The sequence below is a fragment of the Delphinapterus leucas genome, chromosome 12 (assembly GCF_059928025.1).
Source record: "Delphinapterus leucas isolate spDelLeu-1000000601 "Yukka" chromosome 12, BTC_Dleu_Yukka2, whole genome shotgun sequence".
Classification (NCBI taxonomy): domain Eukaryota; kingdom Metazoa; phylum Chordata; class Mammalia; order Artiodactyla; family Monodontidae; genus Delphinapterus; species Delphinapterus leucas.
In genome coordinates, this window is record NC_143140.1 from 69,792,754 (window position 1) to 69,809,885 (window position 17,132).

The 17,132-nt window shown below is 40.1% G+C and overlaps 1 protein-coding gene across 8 annotated transcripts in view; it reads right to left on the reverse strand.

Moving 5' to 3' along the window:
* The window catches only part of MAP7 (microtubule associated protein 7), a 168,335-nt gene that overhangs the window by 146,914 nt on the left and 4,289 nt on the right, over positions 1-17,132 (reverse strand). The window contains exon 1 of one of the 8 annotated variants that reach the window (XM_089921650.1): positions 2,649-2,731. The exons of the other annotated variants lie outside the window; for them this stretch is intronic. The gene's annotated coding sequence lies outside the window, so the exon portion shown is untranslated. Of the gene's footprint in view, positions 1-2,648; positions 2,732-17,132 lie in introns of those variants that run through there. 8 annotated transcript variants of the gene reach the window in all.

Below are 17,132 nucleotides of genomic sequence, written 5' to 3' on the forward strand. Positions count from 1 at the left end.
ACCAACCCATGCACATGAAACCGAGTTAAACTTGCTGATCTAGCAGGGAAGTCAGCTCATGACTTGGGCCTTGCTGTCACGATGTTAAATAAAAGACTAAATACATGTAGGCACACGCATCCGAACATACACCTTCAAGCTTCTGTTCACATTTATGCTTCCTAAGCTTTTATTTTGTGACCATAAAACTGGAAAATAGCATAGCCCCTGAGTGCATTTAAGAATATCCTCTTGCAAAGAGAAATCTGTTTAACCAGTGAGAAAGCGTACCTAGATTTTTCTTTCTACAGGCCTAGTGAGCTTTACAGAAACATTACTGAAATGGTAAAGAGGCTGATTTGTACTAATCAAGTGCTGTAGTTGAAAACAAAAATGATTACTGCTGGATTGAATGGTCAGTCACTGGTAAATTACAGTTCTACATCCATATTAGTTAGTTGCTTTTCAATGGGGCCCAGGAGTACCAAAATGCTTTCCCACATTTCTATATTACAGGAGATGATTAATTCTTCAAAACTACTGGACTTCAGTCATCTTTTAAATGCTCTATGCATCTCCCCCAAAGTAAGCTGCAATGTACTTCTAGCAGGAGTTTTAGAAATCCACGTGTTAACGTAATATTTTTAAAAACCTCAGCATCGTTTGAAAATGACAAAGCCAGCATAGGTTGACAGGAACTCAAACAACCCCTGGGGAACAAAGGGTCCCAGCAGGTCCTTCGCCATCCCCATTCTTGAAGGTAAAGGGCTCCCTTAGTTTCCTAGGATGACGCCTCTTCCGGATGGCTTGTGGCAATAAAGGCACAATATTCTCCCGTCCTGCAGCATCGTGCGGAGCTTCCGATAGGCTCTGCTGGACAAAGAAATACTCACAAAGGCAGACTGACACTTTGAAAGGAAAATAAAGCAGGTTTGCTTTGATCTTCCTTACCACGTTTTGTTAACAGGCTTATAAGAAAAACAGTAAATACCACCCCAGTAGTGACGTGCCATCAACCAAGAAGTACCAGGTCCCTGCCGTGCCTTTTATAACATTTCTATAAATCTTTGCTGCACGAACACTTCGTGGTGCTAGCAGGGTCCGCTTTCCCATGTCTGCTCTGCCATAAACAAATCTAAAACCTCCAGGGTTCGGTTATCCGAATGCAAGGTGTGGACACTAAGTCTTCCTGAAAACCCTTTCCTAAACATTATGTATCACTAGCTAAGTTGCAAATATTATAAAAACGCCACATTAAACTTTAACCCAGTAACATATGCTAGAATGCCTTTAGGGCCTCCGGTTCATTATTCTCAGTGATAATACTTTATTAAAGTACATTACATGGACTTCTGAATTCCTTGACCAAAGTTAAAATGTGCACAGAAGCTCCTTTCCTCTAATAGCAACACCCTTATTAGTTTAGACGTGCAACTTTACAGATTCAAAATGAGGCACAGAAATCAATCACTGGATTCAACAGAAGAATCAGATGCCCAGGGTAGTGTTTCTAAAAGTTACCTAATCCATCATTGGTCTGTGAGCAAGTTACATGTTTAATTTTTGAGCCGCACAATTAGAAAGATAAGAAATGGGTTCCCTGTCTTGCTTTAGGACTGGTAAAATGTCAAGGATGCGAGATGAGGTGCTTTGGAGGATGACACTGGAGGGCAGGCAGCAGCCAAGTCATATAATTGTTCTCCCACCAAAGACAAGGAGTCACTGAGGGGTGCTGATGACTAAATGTGTGATCCAGACAGGCCAGTCTGGCAGCTGGTGTCGGATGGGTTGGAAGGGAGAAGGAGTGAGACTTAAGAAAAACTTGTCACATAATAACTTGGTCCAGGTGGAGAAACGAGATCTCAACCGGTGGCTGGGGAGACAGAAGGCAAAAGACAGGAAGACAAGAATCATTCATTCACTCATGGCTTTTGTTGTTGTTTTAAACAGGTATTCCCCGGCATGTGGAAGACTTATTTCAGGGGAATGAGCATGGATACCAAATGCCCTCAATAGTCCAAATAAAAGTTGTGAAGCGAGCAGTGGGAAGGAAAGGAGGTTAATGTTCTTGTAAAAGATTCAGATGAGAACGAGGGCTTTATATCTGTAGATAAAACAAAGCTGAGAGATGGCTAGAATCAGGACCAAAATTATCTAACAGACTGAAATAATGGACTATAGCTAAAAAGATTAATTTAGTTGTGATAACTACGAACACCTCTTATTACATTAAAAAGGAACAACTGCACGGGTACAAAGTGAAGACCTACCCAAGCTTTAGCAGATACAAGGAAGGAGGGCCCTCGGACGGTAAGCTCACTACACTTCAGTGTGATGAGGCAGTAAAAATCCTAACAGCATCATGGGCGGTATCAGCAGAGAGCCAGCATGCTGAGTTCCGCTGAACAAGCCTTCTTTATTTTTTGGTCCTCACATCACATGGTCTGAGCTAGATATTTCCAATGGGATGATAAATTAGAACATATTCAGAAGAGAACAACCTAGGACTTATCATAAAGATCCTAAGCCATAACACAGGAGGATTGTTTGAAAGAAAGTACATTTTCTCTAGAGAAAACAAGACCCTGGAAGAATAAAATAAATGAATTAAAGGTTAACTTTCAGTGTAGCTCAAGAAGAGAGACTGAGGTCCGGTGACTGGAAGTTACCGGAATGTAACGAGCTGTGTTTTCCATCACTGAGGACTGCCGTGCACAAACACTGATCTGGGGCGATGTGTTGGATTAACGCACTGTGTACAGGTTGGATTTTCAGACTCTAGAGTCCCTTCTGATCCTGAGATTCCGTGACCTGGTGAAAATGGAAACTAGAGTTATATCCCCATGGGAAAACAGTCAGGCAGAAAGAAAAAGCCTGAGAGATTCAGATAGCCCTTTTCCTTGCAGTCACTGTATCTCTATACTTAAAACTTCACAGGGCTTCACTTTGTGGGAAGCTCTGCAGTTGTTTTGTTTTACTCATTCGACTGATGCCCCCCAGAGGTTTTAGACGTAAAGCTAAATAACGAAAACAATGTGTTTCCGTGGGTGTTTTGGATAGAAGAGGCCCACGCTACAATTTCTGCACCTGCAGCTTGCAGGCCTCTCTCCTCTCCTACCCACCCACAAATTAATGAAAACATACTGTGTGAAAAACTCTGGGGAAGAGAGGATAAAGGTGAATAAGATATACAGGTTTCCCTTAATGGCAGAATTTATTATGGATGGCTCACTGTGGCTACATGACTTGAGAGATGAGATCTAAAGGTTTGGAGTGAAAAGCAATTAAGTATAAACCAATTCAGTATATTACTTTATGGACATCTTAAGGAGAACGATAGTCCTGAGTCTTTCGGTCAGTGAAAACATACATCATAGTAATTTGTTGTGGGCAACATGCACAGAGAGAAGATTTTTGTCATGACTTTAAAGACACTGACGCGTTACTGTTGGTTAAATTTAAACATGTTGTACCTGTAGAAATTCTCTCACAAATAACCTGCAATAACTTGACATGCATATCCTTTTGGACACTTCCTTATATACATATTAAAATGTTTGTTGCGTTCTCCAAAAATGTGTCCGTATATTTCTGTACCTGCGGTGTAGTAAAGGTTTAGATGAAACCCCATAATTACAGTGGCATACTGTCACGTAGGTTTCAAGCAGCAAAATAAACAGTGCAGCTCAGAAAAAAAAAAAAAAATCTGGAGAGGCCAAGAACAATGTGTTTCAGGCTGTACTGAGACTTCCCTCCAATCCTTATCCTTTGGTGCGCTGCTCTTCCCAGTTCATTCTCCTAAAACTAAAACTGACATCAATTACGATTTCTTTTCCGATTTAGGAAGGCTTAATAACCTCTTTTTACCTTTAGATTAAAATTTTCTCTCTTAAAAAGTAATCTAAGTCTTTTGAATATTTCTGGGGCAAACCCTTGATTTTCTTTCTAAGGGTCAACGTATCACGGTCAGGGTTCTCCAGAGACACAGAACACAGAATAATAATAATAAAAAAAACCCCACAGAATAGTACTTTTTGTTCTGTGTCTCTGGAGAAAAATACATAAAATGTATATAAAGAGATTTATTTTAAGGAAAAATAGCTGCTGTGATTGTGGAGGCTGGCAAGTCCAAAATTGTAGGGAAGGTCAGTAGGCTAAAACTCAGGCATGATCTTCTATATTATGGCCTTGAGGCCAAATTCCTCCTTCTCTGGGAAACCCCTGAAGGCCTTCAATGATTGGACCAGGCCCCCTAGATTATCGAAGGTAATCTATTTTACTTAAAGTCAACTGACTGTAAATGTTAATCATATCTGCAAAATACCTACACAGCAACATCTAGCCTAGTGTTTGACCAAACAACTGGGCACTGTAGCCTAGCCAGGTTGACACATATAATTAACCATCTCCGTCAGTGACCCCAGAGAGATCCAGACACTCTATCCCACACTGAAATCAACATGCTGCAAATGAAAGCATGCCAGTCAAAGGTCTATGTGTCAATGATCATAACCTTCATTGAATAGGCAGGATACTATCTACTCAAATCATTTCCCAATATTGCAATGCTCTGTTAAAATAATATTCATAAACTGGGGACAGGACACCTCAGAGTAGACCTATTAAATCCCCCTATATATTTTCACTAATGATCTGTCACTGAGAAGCCAATACCGTTTGGCTTCAAAGCATCAAATAAACCCTTTTTATCATTATAAGAACTAAGCAGTCTGGTTGTCTCAACATTAAATGGTTTAGAAAGTACAGATAAGAACGTTAAAAGAAATCCTTCCCACTGTTTCAATTAGAAGAAACTATAGTATGTAGATATATGGATGAGCGGGTGGTGAAATAAAACATGTTTTTCATGAGAAGGTAAATGAGGTACTAAACTTTATACATTTTTTGACTTATTTGTTAATTAGAACCAACTCTGACTAAAGAAGAATTATACAATTTTCTGGCATAGTTCCGAAATCAACCTAGAGGAAAGAAGTGACTAACAGAAATGCTAAATTATATGATCAGGGTGGGTAGATTTGAGGTTTGGTCATTTTCATTCAGTGAAGGCCCACACTGAAAAGGATTAGCACGTCCATTGTAACTGTCAGCAACCAACCAGAACACCAAAAACCTTCATCTAAATTATACAGGTAAGGAGAAGTATACTTGGGGTTAGCAAGCCCAGAAGCTTTTAATATTTGCAACTGCTAAGCCAAAGATGTTCCTAGTGCAACAATAATCACTTTTTAATAAAAGATACGAAGCATTAATTTCCATGTAGATACTACTAGCAACCCAGTTCGTTTGTTGGTAAATACAGCTTCTTTTAATCTTGCCTGACCTAGGGCCATCGAGATTTTAGGGGGCTCTTATATAGAAATAAATAACATCTCAGAAGGATGAACATGTTGATAAGGACACTTAGGGCGCCCCAAACCTCATCTCTAATACCTTTTACCTTTCATATTCGTGTTCTAAGCCCTTGCTTTAAAACGCATGTAAACTTCAGAGAGGCAACTGAGGAAGGATTATAATGCCAAAGACTTGGCGAACTTCCCAAACCACCACAAATGGACCATTTTACCTTTTATCATAAGGCAAAACGGCTACACTTCCACCGTTGAAGGTACTAAAATCTTTGATGTGCTTAAAAAAAAAAAAAAGGTTGTTCCAAACACATGCAATATTGCAGTAAAGGAATCAAAGTCATAATAAAAAATCTCTCCTCCCTCCCAAATTTTTTTTGCTGGAGACAGTACTAGCTGGTTTCCATACAGGCAGAGAGGAAAAGACTTGCCCTGAAACCCCTAAAACAAGAAGCACCCCCTCCCCGCTTAGAGCCCAGAGTCAGGCTGCTTCCAGCCCACTGGAAAAAGACCTTGTTCTTGTTTTCTGTTTACAAACAAGAAGAGGGTGGTTTTTGTTTAGTTTGGTTTAAACCAGAGCTGTTTGTTTTAAAAACAATTGCAATGATGCAAATTGTTCCATGAACAGATTTCCAGATAGGTACATCAATATAGAAAACGATTTGCTCTGTACAGCAAGAAGTCACTGCACACTTCACAGCTAGTGTGGAACTCGACTTCACAGGTGTCTAAAGGCCGTACGCCGAGTCCTACTTCTGAAACAGGAGCCAGATGTAGAACAAACACCCTTTTTCTCCTTCCTTCTGACATTCTGTGCTCCTTCTCTTCCAAAACCTTCTTCAATGAAACCCTGCCTGCCTTCACAATGACATGTGATTCTAATCACATATATGGTTTAGGATTTGTGTTGCACAAGTTGGTGGATGATTGGGACCATTTTTTTTTTTTCCTCCATGCTCAGCGAGTAGCAGGCAGACGTTGAACCAGATCGGTTTGTAAATAAATGGGATGACATTCTCAAAGCTGAGTACTTCGGTTACAGCTGGACGACCAAGAATTCAATCAGAAATGCCAATCTAGTGTTCTTTCCTGTGAGGATTCATTGGATAAGATTATAGGGTTTTTCTATTCAAAGGCATTTGCCCTCTCATAGGTCTCCTGGACTAAAAATGGCTCCAGCTCCCTTTTCTCAATTTATTTTAACGCTTCCCTTCTACTGTAGAGCTATTTCTTCTACTTGTACTTCCTGATACTCTGCCGGGGACTTATGCAAAGTCACCGTACAAAGCATGAGGATGTATCTTTTTATATACACAATGAGGGCATCTTCACAGTTTGTGAAACTTCTCACGAAAGTTTGTGGAAGGCAAGCTGTATATGCTTCGAATTTTTCTCGTAGAGAAACATTCAGTGAAGTGACAGTGACTTGTGACGGAAATAACAGACCTGGCAAGTCCATCTTTTTGGTTTAAAAAGAACGGAAGTCTGTCTTTCATTTAAAGTGCAATAATTCTGTAGCAATCATACTTTAAGAAATTAAAACTTAGAACGATGATATAGTAATAAAAAACACTTTTGAATACCATAAAAATGAAACAAAAATAAGGCAAGAAGGGCTGACCTGGGCGTCCAACTCAATTACACCAGAATCCACGAATCTCACAGGCCAGTGTGTAGCAAGCTGCTACTGGAAGGTTTTGTGCACCATTTTGACAGGTGGAAAGCACCATTGTGCTTTGATGATGCTTCCCATACCTGAGCCAAGCCAATGGCCCTGTGATCACAGCTGCAGTCAGGCCTAAATCAGCATTACATCTGTATTCTCATTACGGAGACTTACAATTATAAATAAAAATTTGCTTAAGGGAGAAATTTAGCATGCCAGGGTACGTCCACAGTTTCAGTGACGCAGTACCAATCCTTAATAATCAGGACCACAATAATTATAACACTTCACGCTGATGCTGTGTCAGGCACTTATCTATGTACGTTACATGCATCAATTCATTTAATCCTCACCCTGTGAGGCTGGTACCATTATCTCTGTTTTAAAAAGGAAGAAACTGAGTAAGACGAATGGTCAAATGACTTGCCCAACATCCCTTAGGTTGTGTGTCGGGAGTGGGGAAGAGATTGCAACCCAGGCGGTCAGACCCCAGAGTCCCAGCACAAAGTAATAGTTTAGCATTATCCCTAACTAACTTGGTAGTCAATTTTTGAGACCTATAGCTTCACACGTGCTCAGTTTCAGTATAATCTTGAGGGGGGAAAAAAAAAAAAAGAATTAAAGATAATTTCTCCAGGGATCACAGCCATTCCATCTCCCCTACTGCCCTTTTCCTTTTGGTCCTGGATTTTTACAGCTGTGCAGACGTCAGCTGCAAGAAGGAGAAAAGAGGAAACCAGTTCTGCCAAAGGTAAGCTCTCCCTGGAAGGGCTTCAAATCACAATGGATGGCACCACAAAACCTCAAAAGCACACACAAATGCAATTCAGAAGTGCGTCTAGAAGTTCTGACACACAGAGCCAGAGATATTCATGTGAGGTGATGTTCAAAGCCATAGATGTGAATAATACCGCTGAGAAAAAATGCAAAGTGAGAAGAGCAGAAGTTACAAGACTGAGCCTTCGGTAGAGTAATATCTAATGATGAGAAAGAAGAGAGGCGAAGGAAGGAAAGTTTAGCCCAGAGGGTATTAGCGTCAGTGTAGGCAGAAGGCGGAAGGGGAGAGCATCACGGTGAAGGTCATCCTTGTGTCAAGTATTTACAGACAGAAGAAACAAGGGCTGGTCTCCAAAGCCAGGCATCTGGTGATTAGAGTTCATGGGTCACCATGAAAATCTCTGGGAAAAGTATATAATTTTCTACAAAGAGAACCCTTTAATTATCTATTCGAAACTGACCTTTCCTTGTTTTGAGGAGGGGGGAGAGGAAGGCAGTGTAACAACAAAGCAAAGTAGACAAAAAGAAAGCTAACTACCTAACATTTTGTCTACCTGAACATATTCAGACATAAAAGTGCATAAATATGTCCTGGGATATATGTGTACATAATACTTGGCTATTCAAGCGGACTCATACCCCTATTCACTTCTACCTTTCCTTCAAAAAAAATTACTGGGTAAAATAAGAGATAACGTGAGTAAACTCACTAGATTGGGGGCAGTAGCCGTTACGATTTTCCAGGTGGTTTTTATAAGATATACTCGACACCTCCGAATCAAACCTAAGGTCAAATGGAAGAGCACCAAATAGGAAATGGATCTAAAGTAGTTTTCGACCTTGACTCCACACTGCAACCACCTGGGGAATTTAAAAAATACTGCCACCTGGCTCCCACCCCTAGAGATCCTCAGATAATTGCCTAGAGTGCAGCACAGGCATCCAGATATTAAAAGGCCCCCAGGTGATTTTTCACTCACTGCCAAGATTGAGAAGCAATGATCTGAACCAGTGATGCTCCAGCACACGACCTCAATAATCGGTTCAACAACATAACCGTATGGCCAAGGAGAGAGCTATATTCAACTGAACCCATCAGGACTGTGGGGTGTACTAATTTAGAGCATCTACCATGAACAGAAACCAATCCAGGAGGAATGCAGGAAGCATGCAACCAGGCCCTGTTTGGTGTCTCTGCCACACTAAAGAGTCTGGTCAGGAGCTTCTGGGAAACAGAGGCCTGGATTAAAATCTTGAAAAGCAGCCCGGTATATTTACTGTAGTCAATTATGCACATTACTGCCACCAAAACAGGCCTTGTGTTGGGTTGTGGGAACACTAAAAGAAGGGGGGTTTCCTTCCAGAACTTCACCTCTTCCTAGAATATAGCTTCTTTTCTACTTTAAACGGTGTCAGGCATACAAGTTTTATACGTGGAAGGTTACGCCATAGTAAGTAGTAATGCTTCTGTTTACCAGAAAGCCAACTCCAAAAAGGAGGCTTTAATAGCATTAAAAAAGGCACAAAAGAAATTTTAACATATCCCAAATCTCAATACTCTATACTTAAATATACACAGTTTTACTAACAATGCTCGCAAAGCCCAGTTCACATATACCAAATGCATTTCACTCAGCTTCCTTTCTGCTTAGTTTTGCATCCCTACATTCATCTGCACTATCGGGTCAGGTGTGTCCATCGTCGGCATTTTCTCACAATTCTCTCTCACACCTGCTTCTGTAGGAGCTTTCAAGGATGAGGAACTGTTGAGTGCACTGAATTCTTGTTGTCAAAAATATATTACTCTTCAAATCAAAATTCAAAGTGGCACTTACTAAAAGAAACTCTTATAGATTTTCTCAACTGGCTATTTCTCAAATAGATACTAAGGAGAACAAATAGAGAAAAACCATCTGATGCCATTTAAGTTTGTGAACTATAAGTCAGAGCATTTTCAAGAGTTAATGAAGAGGGGACTTCGCTGGCAGTCCAGTGGTTAAGGATCCGAGCTTCCCGTGCAGGGTAAGCAGGTTCGATCCCTGGTCGGGGAACCAAGATCCCATGTGCTGCATGGCACAGCCAAAAATAAATAAAATAAAATGTGATATGGTTGAAAAAAAAATTTTTTTAAAAGAGTTAATGAAGAGGAAGAAAGCACTGACCCACTGAAGAGCTAGACAAACTTTAAAACTTGATTTTCTATGGATAAAGGTGTGATTATCTATCTACATATTATATATATATATCTACACACACACACACACACAAACACACACAATGGAATACTACTCAGCCATAAAAAAGAACGAAATAATGCCATTTGCAGCAACATGGATGCAACTAGAGATTATCATACTAAGTAAGTCAGAAAGAGAAAGACAAATACCATATGATATCACTTATATGTGAAATCTGTAATATACCACAAATGAACCTATCTACAAAACAGAAACAGACTCACAAAGAGAAGAGACTTGTGGTTGCCAAGGGGTGGGGTCGGGGAGGGATGGACTGGGGGTTTGGGGTTAGTAGATGCAAACTATTACATATAGAATGGATAAACAAGGTCCTACTGCATAGCACTGGGAACTATATTCAACATCATTGGGATAAACCATAATGGAAAAGAACATAAAAAAGAATGTATATATGTGTATACTGAGTGCGCTGTACAGCAGAAATTAGCACAACATTGTAAATCAACTATACTTCAATAAAAATTTTTTAAAAATGGATTTTCTAGAAAAAAGTAAGCCTGAACATCATACACATTTAGCATATAGAACCTTAGACCATGCTCAGTGATTAAATGTCCAAAGACATTATCAAGACTTTTTACAAAGCTCTGCAAGTACACTTCAGTAACTGAGAACAGATACTAAGTATTGGGTTTGACAACATAAATTCTGCCAACAAAGAGTAATCCAGACAATAAAACAAATTATACCATCAATATTTTCAGCTTCCTAACTGCAAAAAACACCAAAAAAGTTATTTCCATATTCTGGAAAGCCGTATCTCAAGGGATTAGAAGACAGACATTAAAGAGGGGAAGAGAATTTGGATTGGCATGGGATGTGGTGGATGACAGCACTTCTGTTCATAATCAACTTCAGAATGCAGACTCCACAAGAAATAAATACTATGGGGATAAAAAAGAATAAAGAAGCCAATGACATTAGAGCCAAATAAAAACTCCACATTATACCCGGGCTCTGGGAACAACTCTACCTCCACAAGTTTTCCTAGTTTAAGTGAGCATCATTTAGCGTCCCTAAGGGCACTATTTTACTTTGAGGTGATTACATTGCTTTACTAAAAGAACTTGGTGAAATGGCTAAAAAACAAAACTAAACATAACAACATCAATTGTTGGCAAGGATGCAGAGCAAGTAAGACTCACATACATTGCTTGTAGGAATGCAAGATTGCACAGCCATTCCAGGGAACAGTTCATCAGTTTCTTATAAACATACACTTACATAAGAGTCAGCAATTCCACTCCCAGGTATTTCCCTTAGATAAATAAGAAAAACCTGTACATAAATGTTTACAGCAGCATTACTTATATCACCAAAGCCTGGAAATAACCCAATGTTTCTCAATGGGTGGATGGATTAATCTGTGGGACTTCCTTACAACTGGCAAACTGCCACCAATAAATACTGATACACAAAACGCGTCTGAATCTCAAATGCATTATGCTAAGTGCAAAAAATTCAGACTCAAAAGTCTATGTGAGAAGATGTGGTACATATATACAATGGAACATTACTCAGCCAAAAGGAATGAAATTGGGTCATCTGTAGAGCCGTGGATGGATCTAGAGTCTGTCATACAGAATGAAAGTCAGAAAGAGAAAAGCAGATACCGTATGCTAACACATATACATGGAATCTAGAAAAATCGTACAGATGAACCAGTTTGCAAGGCATAAATAGAGACACAGATGTAGAGAACAAACATATGGACACAAAGGTGGGGAAAGCTGGGGGGGGTATGAACTGGGAGATTGGGATTGACATGTATACACTAATATGTATAAAATAGATAACTAATAAGAACCTGCTGTATAAAAAAATTAAATTTAAAAAAGTCTATGTGTATGATTCCACTTTTATGACACTCTGGAAGAGGCAGAACTAGGATGGTGAACAGATCAGTGGTTGCCAGGCGTTAAGGATAGGAGAACCTGATTGCAGAGGGGTGGCATGAGGGAATTCTGTGGGACAAGAGAACTCTTCCGGATCTTTATCATAGTGGTGGTTACATGACTATACATTCGACAAAACAATGAATTGTACACTCCCCAAGGCAGTAAACTGTATGCAAATTAAAAAGTTTTAATTAGAAAAATTTCAAAGGGGGACTTCCCTGGTGGCACAGTGGTTAAGAATCCACCTGCCAATGCAGGGGACATGGGTTCGAGCCCTGGTCCGGGAAGATCCCACATGCCACGGAGCAACTAAGCCCTAGAGCCACAACTAGAGCCCGCATGCCACAACTACTGAAGCCCACGTGCCTAGAGCCCGTGCTCCGGAACAAGAGAAGCCACTGCAATGAGAAGCCTGCGCACCGCAATGAAGAGTAGCCCCCGCTCACCGCAACTAGAGAAAGCCCACGCGTAGGAACGAAAACCCAGTGCAGCCAATAAATAATAAATAAATAAATAAATTTTAAAAAGAAAAATTTCAAGGATTTGACATTTTTCCTTTCACCAGTGAACTTTATGGAGGGTCTTTTAAATTGGCTACCTTTACTTTCCAACTGCTAGTCTATTAATCACATAATCTGCTACATGCCCTGAAATGCCTCTTCTGGGGGTGATCAGTGACTACTCCGTCACCACGCCAATGGTTTTTTTTTCCTCTTCACTCTCTGAATCCTTGACCTCCTCGTCCCTCTCCCTTGGCAGGTATGGCATTGCTCAATTACACTTTTCCTGACTTTCTGGCTTTTCCACCTTCTTTGTTGGTTCTTCCTCCTCCTGTGCTTGAAGTGTTGTCTCATCCCCTTTCCATTTTTCTTTCAAAACTCTCCTCACCCTCATGGCTTCAATCACATTCCCCTTATGGAATGAATTCCAGAGTCCCAACCTGTTTTTCTCCTTATTCCCATCCTTCCATGTGCCCATTAGACATTTCTACTTACACGTCCCCCTTGCATCTCAAATCTCCATGTTTAAAGCAGAGATTTTTCTAGTTCTCCTACCAAAACCAGGTCCTCCTCATGACTATTTTCACGCCACCCTTAAACCAATGAGCCAAACTTAAACCTGGTGTATAATATTATATGTCAACTTTTTACCTGCATCCTTTGACACATGCCTCTGTAGAATCTTGAATTAATCATTCTCTTCCCATTTCCACTGCCACGCCATAGTGCTGGCCCAACACCTGCCCAGAAGACTTCTGCAGGAACTTCAAAGCCAGTCTGTATGTAGCTGAATGTGTCCTGCTTAAATCCCTCCTCTAGTCTACACGGCTACTTCAAAATGAGGATCACATGGGTAGAATGCCGATCACCTCGCTATCACCAGAGATTTGGCTAATCTGCCTGGTTATGCCTTATGTTCCTCATACACTCTCCCCTTCCCCTGCCCCGTGATACCCTTTCCAAAGCAGCAAAAATCAATCAAGGGAATGACTTCCCTAGATGAAGGGACCATGCATTCCTAAAAGGCACAGTTTAGCTCTTCTGCTAGACTTGGCAATCAAGTTTTCAAGATCCATGGGTAGAGAATTGCCTAATTTATCGCACTTTATTAAAGATATGTTACCCTTAGGAATCATCAACATTTCCTCACTGCCTGCAGAATCATGTACTAACCTCTTAAGCTTGATCACTCCACAATTTGGCCTCAGTGTGCCTTCATTCCTAATCCACCTTCTAGACTCTTTCATGATGAGCCTCACACAGCTCAACATGACCAAAACTTCGCTCTTTTCCACATCTGCACCTTTCTATTTCTCTCTTTCCTCCATTCAACTTTATATGTCATTTACCCATTTAAAAAATTTAAATTACTATGCCCAGTATGTTTTCATGATGAAAGACCACAGCTGGAAGTAATTCTTTCTTCACTTAACTCCTCATAGCCTGCAATTATTTGTTTGTGAGTGATGTTTTCCTTTTGAAATCCATGGACCATGTCTTCATCAACCTTTCAGCCACCATAAAGCTTTATAGAAGGTACATATTTCTTGGTCAAATTATGCTAAGCCTCAATATTTTCAATTCTTATAACAATATAATGAGACCCGAGTTTTAAAAAATAACCCATTTCAAATGATTTTTTGTCATGCACCAGGAGGCAAAGATGTTATTTTTTTTTTTTTAGAGACCATGCCAATACGAATCAGTGTTTCACACACATGCCTAACTAATGATATCCAACAAATGCACCCTCCTGAGCACAAATGCCTCGTCTAATAATACTTTCCTCCTACTTCGCAAGATGCAAAGGTAAGAGCCAGCCAAAATATAACAGGAAAAAAGTTATCTATTCACTTGGAATGAAGCATTAATAGCTTTAGGACGTGACTTTCAAAACAATGAGTTTAATAACGAATTGTAGTCTGAACCCCATCTAACAATTTTTATTTGCAGATATTTGTAGACCCTGGAATCTAATACCTTAAATATCACTTTTTAATTTGGAAAAATGCAGTGAAGGGTCATGATCCAGATCACAAAAAAAGGCCCATGTTGTTCCACTGCACTGCCTGCTAAAGAGAGAAAAGGCCCAGTTCCAGGTTCTATGTCATTTTCCCCAAAGGAATAGCAACAGAATTCACAGATTATAGGAATTAACTTATTCCCTGTGCATGAAAGTGTGCTCTTATGAGTTAGTCAAAAGCAGCTTTAACTTTGGTCTTAATTCAGTAGGCTTTTTAAAAGGAAGTTATTAAATTGAGAAATTACCTCTGCCCACTTTCACAGCTCTAAGCACCAGCATAAGATTAAGTACACAAAGCCTGGGCAGAGGCAATTTTGTGAATTTCAACCTGTTACTCAAAATAATAATTAAAAAAGGACTTGACATCCTCTAGTGGTGAAATTGAAAACTTGTTTCCAAGTCAATTATTCTTCTCAGTTCTTGCGTACCTTTCGTTATTGAAATATATGTGGAAAGAACTGTTCATTCTCAAGAAAAATTTAAAAAATCACCGTAAAGAATGTGACTTGACTACTTTTGAATAGAAAATATATACTGACAGAAATAGCTTTTAAATGTTGAAAGAAATATGATTTTTATATGCTACCTTTCAATATTCTTAACAAATGTCTCATTTTCTAAGTCATATACTGCCAATTTTCAACCCATCCTTGATGCACATACATACATATGTATATGATTATGAACACATTACAGGTGTTATTTTTTTATATTTTTTTGTGGTACGCGGGCCCCTCACTGTTGTGGCCTCTCCCGTTGTGGAGCACAGGCTCCGGACGCGCAGGCTCAGCGGCCATGGCTCACGGGCCCAGCCGCTCCGCGGCATGTGGGATCTTCCCGGACCGGGGCACGAACCCGTGTCCCCTGCATCGGCAGGCAGACTCTCAACCACTGCGCCACCAGGGAAGCCCTACAGGTGTTATTTTTATAATCACCTGAGATTTTAAACTAAATTGCCCTAAAATGAGACCACAGTCTTTGCACATGGACAGAAAACCTAAGAGAGACATTTCAGAATGTGTCCTACCACCTAACAACCAGTTCTAAAAAGGGAATAAAATGAATCCCTCAACAAAAGTTGCCATTTGAGGTGGCAATTTTCACCTGTTGATGGTAATAAAAGACAGAAATCCGCACCCCACCCCCAAAAAACCCACCTCAATACAATCCTGTAATTGTTAAAGAAAATAATGACTTGCAGCCTTTGAATGTTATAATGTGCAATATGTCCATAAGAATGAAGTGCTACATTGAAGTCTGATACTCAGGTATAGGTCACATGTCTTAAATATATGGAAAACTTCGTAAGTTGTTAAAATTCAAGCAGTCCTCACTTGTACACTCAAAATATCGCTACCTAGACTTAAATATATATATATTTTTCACCTTTCTTCTTTCTTTGACACCTGCTCACACAGGTGCTCTGAGCACGAAAAACCTTAATAGTAATCCAGGGCCAGAAAAATAGGAAAAAGATGTGAGCCGGAAATAAGTTTTAGTTAAATTATAAAGTACAATTATTCGAAAGACCATTTATAAAATTTGTCCCTTTGAAACTGGAGTTTCTAGGTAGAGATGTGGAAGAATTGTTTTCTATGAAGGAGATGGCAGCCAATTAAATTGCTCTCTTCATAAAGAAAATATTTCACTGACAGCCACAGGGCTGATTTGTAGGTTAATTGTTAGAAGCATGACCAGCTCGTTAGTTAACATGCTTGGGCACTGAATAAGCTAGTTTGTAGTTCACTTACATCGGAACAACTTGTTCACGTGCAGATTCTAGAAAGTGTTTATTTATTTATTTGAGCAAAAACTACTGTGTACAGAAGCAGTTTTTTGTTTTTTTTTTCTTTGTGGGGTTAGGCACCAAACCGTTTATATTCTCAATGAGGATACTGCCCTCCTGCTGCCCTCTCTTGGGGGACCGTAACCCTAAGCACCCGGCTTCTCAAGTTCCCTAAAGCAATTACAAAGGCACGTCCTCTAAGCCACCAGTTCCCCACCCCAAACGAAAATAATGACCTGCCAACCTTTCAAACATTTTAAGACAAAATAAACCACCCTACAGGAAATAGCGTGACTTCAAAGTAAACAAGTTCAAGATTCCTTGTCTTAACCTCAGGTATTTTGGCTGGAGGGATTAAGTCTTTAGTCTTTAGGTGCCCAAACTCTACCTAGCAGAACAGATACACCATTTGCAAATACTCTTATAGCTTTCTTGGACCTTTCACATTAAAATAAGCATACCTTCTAAGTCAATACCTCTTTTTTGAGGGTGGGGGAAGTCTTACATTTAGATAACAATTGTTTCCAGTTATGTGTAAGCAGAAAACACAACACAGTTTGGGAGCCTGCAATTTGAATGTCTTTTTAAAATAAGAAACTGCCTCACCGCCCCCATCCCAAGTGTAGGAAGGTACCAGAAACAGTTTACTGGCCAAGAATAGAAGAGGGGAGTAGGAGACAGGAGTGGATCTGCAAGAAAAAACTATCGCGAGGGGGAAAATCGGCTGCATATAGTAAAATGGGGGAGGGGAGGACTTAATGCTCTTGGAGATGTGAGCTCCTGCCCCTGCCTCTGGCGTGGAAGTTGGGCAGAGGGGGTTCCTCGACACAGCGCCCTGATGAGCCGAGCCAACGTTCCTGCCTTGGGTTGGTGCAC